At 44.8% G+C, this 12,681-nt stretch overlaps 1 pseudogene; it reads right to left on the reverse strand.

The window, feature by feature from the left end:
• Positions 1 to 12,235: 12,235 nt before the first annotated feature.
• On the reverse strand, positions 12,236 to 12,353 carry LOC124596919 (annotated as a pseudogene).
• Between the last annotated feature and the right edge of the window lie 328 nt (positions 12,354 to 12,681).

Here is a 12,681-nt window from a genome sequence, read left to right on the forward strand (position 1 = left end):
TGCTGTGATATGTAAATGATTAGCTTTTCAGAGCATTCACACAAGGTTGGCGCCGGTGGCGACACCTACAACGCGCTGACATGAGGAAAGTTTCCAACCGATATCTCATACACAAACAGCAGTTGACCGGCGTTATCTGGTGAAACGTTGTTGTGATGCCTCGTGTAAGGAGGAGAAATGCGTATCATCACGTTTCCGACTTTGATAAAGGTCGGATTGTAGCCTATCGCGATTGCGGTTTATCGTATCGCGACATTCCTGCTCGCGTTGGTCGAGATCCAATGACTGTTAGCAGAATATGGAATCGGTGGGTTCAGGAGGGTAATACGGAACGCCGTGCTCGATCCCAACGGCCTCGTATCACTAGCAGTCGAGATGACAGGCATCTTATCCGCATTGCTGTAACGGATCGTGCAGCCACGTCTCGATCCCTGAGTCAACAGATGGGGACGTTTGAAAGACAACAACCATCTGCACGACCAGTTCGACGACGTTTGCAGCAGCATCGCCTATCAGCTCGGAGACCATGGCTGTGGTTACCTTTGACGCTGCATCAGAGACAGGAGCGCCTGCGATGGTGTACTCAACGACGAACCTGGGTGCACGAATGGCAAAACGTCATTTTTTCGGATGAATCCAGGTTCTGTTTACAGCATCATGATGGTTGCATCCGTGTTTGGCGACATCGCGGTGAACGCACATTGGAAGCGTATATTCGTCGTCGCCATACTGGCATATCGCCCGGCGTGAAGGTATTGGGTGCCATTGGTTACACGTCTCGGTCACCTCTTGTTCGCATTGACGGCACTTTGAACAGTGGACGTTACATTTCAGATGTGTTACGACCCGTGGCTCTACCCTTCATTCGATCCCTGCGAAACCCTACATTTCAGCAGGATAATGCACGACCGCATGTTGCAGGTCCTGTACGGGCCTTTCTGGATACAGAAAATGTTCGACTGCTGCCCTGGCCAGCACACTCTCCAGATCTCTCACCATTTGAAAACATCTGGTCAATGGTGGCCGAGCAACTTGCTCGTCACAATAAGCCAGTCACTACTCTTGATGAACTGTGGTATCGTGTTGAAGCTGCATGTGCAGCAGTACCTGTACACGACATCCAAGCTCTGTTTGACTCAGAGTACCTCGTCTCCGCAATATTCTTTCTTTCAGGAGTGCGAGTTCTGCCACGTTCGCAGGAGAGCTTCTGTTAAGTTTGGAAGGTAGGAGACGAGGTACTAGCAGGAGTAAAGCTATGAGGACAGGGCGTGAGTCGTACTTGGTTAGCTCAGTTGGTAGAGCACTTGCCCGCGAAAGGCAAAGGTCCAGAGATCGAGTCTCGGTCCGGCACACAGTTTTAATCTATCAGGAAGTTTCATATCAGCGCACACTCCGCTGCAGAGTGAAAATCTCATTCAAGATATACCTTATTTCTTTCATACTTATCCAAGTGTCTTCAATCTTCCTCAGTGTAATTAGCAGTGTAGTCAAAGAGGTTCTGGACATCTCTTCAAATTTATTCCATTTATATACTTAATCTTTCGTAAATTGTTCAGTAACATTGTATTGTACAATATGTTTACCATCGAAAACAAGGAAATTTTCAGATGACCATCAAAATGGGAAACTTTCTGGTATAGAACCCAGTGAAAAGATTAATGTATGACTCATCAGACTACTGTACTAACATAATTTCGTAACCAAAATTTTTACAATAGGTCTGAAATATTTTCGTATACTTTTCCAGCCACATCCCAAGAATGAAGTGGCCAACAACATTGTTCTGTAATGTGGGGCTGCATAAAACGACATCGGTAGGAGCAGCTGAATCACCCTATAGTCTGAAAGTAGTTCTATGAAACCTGTGTCAAAAACTTAAGTGTGAATTGCAGTGTAGTCATCGAGATGTAGATGTACCTGAACGAGAGAAAAATCCTCGTAGAAAGGTATTTGAAATCACGAGTTAATTCAGTGCGGCGATATGAGTCAGATGAGGCGTCGAGGAGCGTCCAGGAGTATTTTTCAATCAGTGTCGGGGGCGTCGCGTGCCGAGGCCGCGTTAGGCGGCCCGCCCCCGCACATTGTGCGCGAGATTGCCCCTGAATTACGGCCGGCGGCTGATATCAGTCCCTCGATTAATTCGCAGGCGCGCGTTCCCAGCGGCGCCGTCAAATTGCGGCCGGATCGCGCCAGGTGTGCGGCCGCGATTAACGCCGCAGCGCGCTGCGATTCGCCACGGCCGTCACTGTCCGCTCCGAAAAATGACTCCCACGCCGACACCGTGGGGCGCGCACCACTTGTCCCCTCACAGGCCGTTCCTTCTTACACCCACACACCGGGGGTAGTCATACACAGAAGACTCTCGCTGATTCGAACCTCGATAAATCGAATTTCTCAATAAGTCGAAATATTTGTTTGGTGCCTTGAAAAGAACCGCCATAAATCGAAGCAGTGTTCGTGAATGACCATTCGCAAACATTCTACAGCTCGGGATCTGCAGGTATCTAACGCTCGATAAATCGAATTGTTTCCTAATGTTCCATCACTCACGTCCTCACGAAAAATCCCTTGTTTACCCACTGCATAAGGTGAATGTATCTAATGAAAAATATTTAATGATAAGAAATTTCGTGCAAATGTTCACTGACAGTGGCTACAAATTACGTGTCGAGAGAGTGTTCACGTCTATTTATTTCACTGCAAGCAACAAGGAAATCTCCTTCCAAACGAGTCTCCTGCAACGGATGCACGTTCCTCTTCTATATCGCTGTAGCTGCCAATGAGAAAGCTACTGTGAAATAGTAAGCTGAAAGAGAAAAGCGCTCCGCTACGTGCTATCATTTACCGCTAGCCAAGAAACACAACACCCTATCCATTCGTCGTTCTGTTCATTTGTTAACAATGCTCTTAGTGCTCATGGCATTCAAAATTTATTCAAAATTTATGTCACTTAATATAAAGTAGAGGATGATTATAAATGTAAAACCAAATGAAATCAGAACTTATTTAATTTTCTCAAAATTGTAAATCTAACGTTTAAACTCCTTTTAAAATTACGTATTCTTTATACCCTGCTACAGACACCAAGTATTACTGAAGTTACTACCAACTCTACTTTTCAATCAATAAATCAAAATCTCCTTTTAACTAACAGAAATAGATGGAACTTGTTTTTACCTTCGACATATGACTTATAAATAGTCTCCTGTACCTATCACTCGAAATCACTGAACAATGAAAATTAACGAACTGCAATAATAGCTAAATACACGTAAAGAATGCGACAAATACCTTTTGGTCGAAGAGCCGTTTCTGTGTCAAAATCAAATTCCAAAAACCTTTCCTCCAATAACATTCAGTTCTTAGCTATTCTCCACTATTCAAAATTTCTCTCCTCCCATAGCTCCTCATGTAAACCAATCAATCACGGTCACATCTCGTCCAAGACTCGACTACAATTCGCTCTTCTCACTACAGCTGTTCTGCCTACCGCGCGCTATTTTACTCGACAATGTTTTTCTTAATTTGCAAAGACAATGTGTCCTTTTATGTGTCCAAGCTTTACAAATATATCTATGGAAGTTAAAGTCTTTGCAGTCGATCTACTACACAAATGACAAATTAGCGCTGTGGAAAAGTATGCCTCAATAAATCAATATATTACAAATATAGTCGACAAACTACACTTATAAATAAAATTTCTACATAATGTAAGTAGCAGACAATGAGTTTCTCTAAGATTCTTCCTTAATACAACTTAAATTGGTCTATAAAATGCTCGTATATCATACGAAGCAGTTGGCTTTCTGCTTACAAAGCAGGTGGCTTTCTCCTTACAAACTATTTCAAAGAAGAAAAAGTATTTGACTGTCGCGGTAAAGAAGTAGGTTATTTACGCCGCGGAATGTGGGGTGAATGAAAAGTACTTAGTGAAATCTTTCCGGATTTGAAGTCCACTGTGTCACTAATCCTGAAGCAGGAAGGACTGAATCTAGGGAAGGTATCATACAGAGCGAGTTTCCACCTCTTACAGAATGCTTATTGGATTGGCTCAATCAACATAGTTATTGAAAATTATATGCTTAAAGGAAGGGCTAAGTCATTCGTTGTTAGTCTGAGGACTGAAGGGTTTGCCGCTTTTTAGGGCTAGCTCGCTAACTTTAAAATAAGATATAACATCTTTTGATAGTAGATCTGTGTGGAAAGTGTGAGAGTTGATGACGATTAGTTCGACATGCAAACACGAGTTAAGAAGCCTGCTGGCAAACTGAGATCCGCATGACGTGTTCAGTACTGACGAAACGAGACACGTTTCCAAGTGGCTTACCGATCGAACGTTGACTTTTTAAAGTCCAACGATGGCGTGGGAAAATGCAGCAAAGAGAGCGTAACGACGTTGCTTCCAGCGACCACGGACAGGTCTCTCAAACTAAAATCTCTTCTGACAGCAGAGGCTGCCAACCCCAGATGTGTCAAGAGTATCAGAGTCATTCCATCTGTACCTTCAAATGAAGCCGGCCGCGGTGGCCGAGCGGTTCTAGGCGCGTCAGTCCGGAACCGCGCAACTGCTACGGTCGCAGGTTCGAATCCTGCCTCGGACATGGATGTGTGTGATGTCCTTAGGTTAGTTAGGTTTAAGTAGTTCTAAGTTCTAGGGGACTGATGACCTCAGATGTTAAGTCCTATAGTGCTCAGAGCCCCCCCCCCCCCCCCCTTCAAATGAGGAGAAGTCATCACTTGAAATATCACTTCGCATCTGCTGGGTTGGTGCACAAATTCGTAGCGTTTTTTCATAAGTTTAATGAACAATGGTTCAAATGGCTCTGAGCACTATGCGACTTAACTTCTGAGGTCATCAGTAGCCTAGAACTTAGAACTAATTAAACCTAACTAACCTAAGGACATCACACACATCCATGCCCGAGGCAGGATTCGAACCTGCGACCGTAGCGGTCACGCGGTTCCAGACTGAAGCGCCTTTAATGAACACAACAGAGACAAATAACAGAGACTTTAGTCATCAATAGTATATTCTTCTTCGCTATTTACAATAGTCTGCCAACGCCGAGGAAACTTTTCAATTCCGCTACTGTAGAAAAAACGTGGTTTTGAGGCGCAGTACTCAAAGGGCCATATTTGGAGCACATTTTCATCCGGGAAGAAAGTTCCTCGAAGGTTGTTAGACAAAGAGCGCGAAAGGAGAAAATCTGAGGTCGCAAGATTAGGTGAATAAGTTCGGTGTGGATTGGTTTCCCAACCAACTCCTCTACAGTGGTTTTGTCACTCAGCAGATTGCGGGCGGGCGTTATTATGGAGTAAAATCCCTTCTCGCAGTCTTCCTGGCCGTTGTTCTTGAACTGCATCTGCAAGACGTCTCAGCCATAGATAATAAATGCCAGCAGTGATGGTTACACCTCGGGGGAGCAATTCGTAGTACACCACATCGTCGCTGTCCCACTAGGTGCACCGAGCGATGTGGCGCAGTGGTTAGACACTGGACTCGCATTCGGGAGGACGACGGTTCAATCCCGCGTTCGGCCATCCTGATTTAGGTTTTCCGTGATTTCCCTAAATCGCTCCAGGCAAATGCCGGGATGGTTCCTCTGAAAGGGCACGGCCGACTTCCTTCCCCATCCTCCCCTAATTCGATGAGACCGATGACCACACTGTCTGGTCTCTTTCCCCAAACAACCAACCAACCAACCACTAGGTGCACAACATTAACTTCTGTTGATGCGCACATGTCTTTGCGCGGAGAGTTTCTGCTTTGTTTGGGCCCAACCATTCCTTTGCTTTCCTCACTTTAGCGCAAAGACACTAATCCTCGTCACCAGTAACGACAGACGATAAGAATGGTCGGTGTTGTTCACGAGCCAATTGATGACGAGCTAGCAGAGATGCACATAAGGCCAACGCTGATTTTAGTGGCTTAGGGCATGTGGTACCCAAACACCCCCTTTTGACGCTTCCCCATTGCATGCAAATGTTGCACGATGGTGGAATGTCCACAGTTCATCATATCTGCCAGTTTTCGAGTACACGGACATGGATCTTTGTGGATTAAAGCGTTTTAACGGTCTTCATGAAACCACGAAGGTTTTCCTGAACGTGAAGAGTCACTAATGTCAAAACGATCCTCCTTAAAACCAGAAAACCACTTTCTTGCCGTGATCTGTACAATGGCATCATTTCCATACACGACGCAAATGTCTGTGGCTGCGTCCGCTGCTGTCGCCCCTGTGCTGAACTCAAAAGGAAGAATACGCCGGAAATGTTCCGGTTTCTTCAGGTGGCACTCCATTTTCTACCATCCACAGCTCCGGTCACTATCTCCAGATGGCAAAATGACAATACGTAAACTCGACTAGGAACAGAGAACTACAAATAAAAAATGACAACTGATAAATAAATCTATAGCATCCGGAATACCAACATGCAAAACAAGACGCAAAGAAATTACGGACCAACCTAATACACCCTTAGAACTGTAGTACACCACGACGCTTTATCGCCGCGCTCGTGACATAAAATAGGCTTAACCAACCACACTGGAGGTCACTGATGCGGAAAAAGATAACTGGCTCTTGTTTGAACTGCAGCCTCGAAAAACTAAAGCTGCACAATTAATTTTTCGTTTGTCGTTGGTAAATGTCGGCAGTACAGGCGCACATTGATATCCCCTCGCCACAGTATAGTAGCCCCTACATCAAAATGGCGGATGCGGTGAATAAAGTGGAATATCATTCGTTAATTCGTTTTCTACGTTTGAGACAAACAACGCAGCAGCAATCGATGCTGATTTGCTGGACACGTAGGGCAACAATGCACCGTCACATCACACAGTATGGCGCTGCATGCGCTTCCAGTGTGGGCAAACAAGTCTGCATGACGAAGAAACAACAGGCAGACTATCTCTCTGTGAAGAATCGGAAATGGCAAGAGCGGTGGAGACTCTGTTGTTTGAAGACTGACATGTAACAATCGAGGCGATAATGAAAAAACAAAGCAGTTAGGCCCCTAGAGGTCTTCTGGTAAAAGCAATGTATACAATCCCCGACGGGCTACATAATACGTCAGTCTACCCTTACACTAGTCTCCACTTCTCAATTGTGTGAAAATGCGCCAGAAACGACAGGTCGCTCGTATCCACGTTAAACTGCAAGTCCCATTTCACCGGTAGAATTACTGGGGTAGGTTAGAGTTGTAAGGTACCCATTATTTCAGTATAACGCTTTATTTCCTTATTTTCTAGACTTTCACCTTACGCTGCGTATGCAGATATCAGTAGCATTCTGTAAGCTCAGGTTGCACTGCAGAATGCATAGAAGGGAGTAAGATTCCAGTTCCCACGCTGGCTAAAGTAGCTGCTGAACCGTCTGGCGCTGCCATTAGACGGTGGGGTGAGGTTCTTAGGGTAGCTATGGGGAAGACAGTTACGCTAGCCCACAGTACGTACGGAAACCACAGCTATTCTGGGGCAAAGCAAGCAGTTTTGTTTAATAAATATTTGCTAATAAAAGCCGCCGGCCGGAGTGGCCGTGCGGTTCTAGGCACTACAGTTTGGAACCGCGAGACCGCTACGCTCGCAGGCTCGAATCCTGCCTCGGGCATGGATGTGTGTGATGTCCTTAGGTTAGTTAGGTTTAAGTAGTTCTAAGTTCTAGGGGACTGATGATCTCACAAGATGAGTTCCATAGTACTCAGAGCCATTTGAACCATTAATAAAAGCCATTTTTTCTACTACAGATACTAGGAGAAACCTACTGGTGATAAACAGTTTCTTACTACAATATGATGACGCCTGAAAGCAGTCGTTTCAGTGAACAGATAGTAATGTTTAATATAACATAGATGTACGAACAGTTACGATGTTTCACGATTGTAAGTAGAAGGTCGCGACCATGTGCCATAATCGTCAATAGCTGTAAGGCTATCTTTCGATCCAGTTCTGTAGCAAGAAGATGCTCTTACGAACTAGCTAATACTGAGTTAAAAGTGGTGATTTCGTAAATGAACACATCATAAAGGTATCCACCAACATTATTTCAACAAATACAGCTTTCCGCTTCATCTCTTAGAAATTATGCAATACAGACTTGCACTTTCCAGAAAATACGATAACGCTTATATTGCTTCTGCGAGTGACTTCAACGACGAGAGCTTTGCGGCAAAACAGATGGAAAGAAATCATACGCGATGACTCATTACGATAAAAATTGCCGACGTTTCGACCGACTTGCTGTGGTCCTCTTCAGCAGTGAAGAAGACCACAGCAAGTCGGTCGAAGCGTCGGAAGTTCAGCTGTTCTAGTAATTACAATGACGCGGCCACATTATTTTACTTAATGTTATTTTATTCAAAGTGACAATGGCAGTGGAGGGCTAAGAACATGTACCAGGGAAGGGTGTCTTAATCTCTGTAAGTCTCATACGGAAAAGCACGGCCAGTCGTACTGTACGCCTCTTATGCCATCTTTTACGGAAAGGCAGGGGGTGGGGGGGGGGGGGGCAGCTTACATCGTCACGCCAGTCACTGAAGTGATTTTTAACTGACAGAGGTGCACCACGCCGTTCAGCCACACATAATTATTATTATTCGTCAAAATCACTCATAGTTTTCAACATTTCTCATGACATTTGCAACCCAACAAAGGTCGACCCCCACCCCCCACTCGGTTCCACATCGTGTTCGCATCCATTCCAAAGCCCTCCGGACCGAGACGGCAGCCGAAATGTGGCAGCTGTGTCAGGCCATTCCAGATCAAGGATTGCGGTTATCGCTGAAACAACCGATTTTCGGTTATATAGTTTTCTTTCCTCGCCAGTTTAACGTGACTGTTAAAACCGCTCAAAATAACCGGTTTCGGAAATAACCGATTTTCGATTTTCTATTCCTATTAGTTCCTATAATAAACGCAGAAATCGAACTAATATCGAAAAGTTTTGACTCGCTCAGTTTCAAGATACACAGAATAAAAATATTAAAATCATATATGCAAATAAAAGAACAATTAGTGTATCCACAGTTCGCTGCTTTTCTAGTAAAGTGATAAGTAGATGAGTACTACAAGAAATCGCCTGTATTCTTCTAGTGATTCTATTTTTTTTGAAATCTCTGCTCGAAAACCATATTGTAATCAGGAATCATACCACTATTTACGAAAATTCAGTGCTAAAGGGTGAAAACTGAATTTGAAAAACTGTTTTCGTGCTAATTTGTCCATTTTCGGGGGCTACAAGCAGATGAAGGCACATTGTGTAAACAAAGACAGCTAATCAGCTACTTTCTATTTTTATCGTACACTACGAATAAATGTTGTTAAGTCTTTAATTTATTACTGTTACCACAATTACCTCCCTCTTTTATTATTTCATAGAAGTGGTGAACAGATCATTCATATCTAAAACCAAACGAAGCACTGTACTTCATATAAATAATTCCAGTCTAGGGGTGGCGCCATTACGCAATACAACGGATATCCGGCGGTGACAGCGAGAAGTTACCGCATAGATAAGGTTGGGGCAAGTCTTTCACACTGCGTAGCTTAAGTCGCGATAAACAACAACAGGGACATCATTCTCTCAGCAGTGCTGCACCAGTTCTGGTTATTAAAATAGCATTAATCGGTTTTTCCATTTTCTATAATAATGCAATATTTCAGATAAAGCACATTTTACGGATAAAAATTACTCCATTTTCAAAAAGTTTACTTAAAAACCAAAAATTTTAGCACTGCTGCTATGGCTAACTGATATTTTGTGTTTTACTCGGTTATCAGTAAAAAATAAAATATACCTGTTATAACCGATACCAAACAAATAACGAAAAATACCGGTTATTTAGAACTAAAATACCGGTATCGGTTTTGTCAGTTTTTCCCTTCCTAAAGCAGATGACTTGTTTAGTAGTGTAATCTCCATGGACGAGTGCTGGGTATATCACAAAGGAGCATAGAAAGCAATGGGATCATGTGCATTCGTCACCACCGAAAAAGGCAAAGACCCAACCATTTCCAGGCAAGTTGATGCTGAGTTTATTTATTTATTTTGGACTTGCTATGGTGTGGTGTTAAAAGTTTATATTCACAATGAGCAGAATCTCACAAGAGCATACTGCAGAATCTAATGATTAAGTTACGGGAGTCTGCCAAGACTAGGGGTCGAGGGAAGTTGTCCAGGAGGGAGGGTGATGTGTCCCTGCTCCAAAATCCCCTTCCCCCCCCCCCCCTCTCCCAGTTCATTCAGCACATAACTCGATCACACACTCTCCTGCTTTTAGTTATAAAATTTTGTCCCATCCACCGTATTCTGCTGATATAGCGCCAAATGACTTCTTTCTCTTCCCTCGGATGCAGAAACAGTTACGGGGCAGGCGTTTTTCAAAATGACGACGAGGTGATTTTCAATTACAACCAATATCTCTGCCAAGTCATCATGGGTCGTGTTGAAGCGTAATTACGTAAAAAAGGACTAACATCATAACTAGTTTGAGTGTCGCAACTTGACAGTTCTAAGGCAATAATTAAAACTTTCTGACAACCTCTATTATGCTCTTCCTATTTGCATATCAGAGTAATCAGTGCTGTTTCAAACTGTCAACCTGTGCCGCGCGGGATTAGCCGAGCGGTCCATGGAGCTACAGTCATGGACTGTGCGGCTAGTCCCGCCGGAAGTTCGAGTCCTCCCTCGGCCATGGGTGTGTGTGTTCGTCCTTAGGATAACTTAGGTTAAGTAGTGTGTAAGCTTAGGGACTGATGACCTTAGCAGTTAAGTCCCATAAGATTTCACACACATTTGAACATTTTTGTCAACCTGTAAACAAAATTCATACAGTTGAATAATAGCACAGGTGTACAACTAGACTGAAGACACGCTAACAGAGGTCGTTACGGCATTTTCAAAGTAGACACAGCTTCTAGCAAACATAATTAAAAGTGACAAATGAAAATTTGTACCAGGGTCGTCTCCTGCTCATTAGGCAGGTGCGCTAACCACTACGCCACCCTGGCACATGGGCTTTGCAAAACTGCACGGACTACCCCAGCACACCTCCGTCCTCAATTCAAATTCCCATTCAAGGGGGTGGCGTGCTAGGGTAGTTCATGCATCTGTGCAAAGCCACTGTACCAGGGTGGCATAGTGGCTGTATATCTGCCTAGTGAACAGGAGACTAAAGTTCTAATGACGACCTTGATACAAATTTCCTCGTTGTGCAAGCTGAGATTTAGTCATTCTTCACGTGCCCTCAGCTTTCTGTGTTTTGGGCAGTTTCCTGGGAGAGACTGATGGTCTATACTGCGCTGGCACGTGCATGTAAGAACATTTCTTGAGAATGAGCTGCCTCAATGATGAATCAGCCATAAGAGAAGTACAAATCACGCATTGCACCATTTGTTTCCAAGGTCGCCTGACCTCAACGTTAGGGTTTTTTGTGTGTGTGTGTGGGGGGGGGGGGGGGGGAGAAAGGGGCTGGCGAAGGGACATGTAAGACTCCATCTATGTACTTCCCCTGTGCGCCTGGAATTCTCCGTGACAGGTAGAACAACCAACATATGTTTTTCATGTTTAGTCTTGTTACCAAAATTCCTAGGCTACATAAGAGGAATGAAAAGGGTCAGATGTTGAGTGCTCGATGCGGACGACGCGGAAATATTGTGCGACACTGCGTTATCAGCACCTGACAGTGTGTAGAAGGGTTCTCATTGTAAGTCCCCCTTCGGCCGGCTGGTAGAGTATTGCAATATCCAGATTTGTGGTGCATTTGGATATACAGTGACGCGATGTTGGACTGCATGGGAAAAAAGGGAAGGGCAGTAGTCGTCAAGGATCCATGTGTGGAGGATTGCCCTATTGTGCACAAAGCACATTGTAACACGTGCACATCTGCGCCTGGCACCATAGAGCAAGTGACGGAATCCCTAGAACATTCTGCGTAATCCCACACCATTGGTCGGAAACTAGCAGCAGCGGGAGTAGGGAATTACCGTCCCACGTGCAGTCTGCCGTCAACACCACAGCACAAACGCTTACGCTTAGAGTGGTGGAGTGACCGGGAAGCATGGTCTGCTGACCATCCGACCGCCGTGTCATCCTTAGCTGAGGTTGCGGATAGGAGGGGCGCGTGGTCAGCACACCGCTCTCCCGATCGTAAGATGGTTTTCTTTGACCGGAGCCGCTACTATTCGGTCGAGTAGCTCCTCAATTGGCATCATGAGGCTGAGTGCACCCCGAAAAAATGGCAACAGCGCATGGCGGCCAGTATGGTCACCCATGCAAGTACCGGCCACGCCCGACAGCGCTTAACTTCGGTGATCTGACGGGAGCCGGTGTATCCACTGCGGCAAGGCCGTTGCCACACTGTGTTCAGCGATGAATTTCAATTCTATGTCACCCCCAAATAATCATCATAGGAAAGTAAAGCGGTAACGTGGCAGAGGTTCCATTCTTCCATTGTTTTGTAGAGAAACAGCGTTGTGACGTCGTGGTGTGGGGGCCATCGGGACTGACTTCAGGTCACTACTAACAGTGACTGAAGGAACTCTGACAGCACAGTGGTACACCACGAACATCCTGCGTTCTCGTTTGTTACCTCTCACGCGACTGTATCATGGCGCCATTTTCCAATAGGACAATACGCCCCCACGCATGCCACGTGTCTATATGAACTATCTGCGTGATATCG

This window comes from Schistocerca americana, chromosome 2, assembly GCF_021461395.2.
Source record: "Schistocerca americana isolate TAMUIC-IGC-003095 chromosome 2, iqSchAmer2.1, whole genome shotgun sequence".
In the NCBI taxonomy this organism is placed as follows: Eukaryota; Metazoa; Arthropoda; class Insecta; order Orthoptera; family Acrididae; genus Schistocerca; species Schistocerca americana.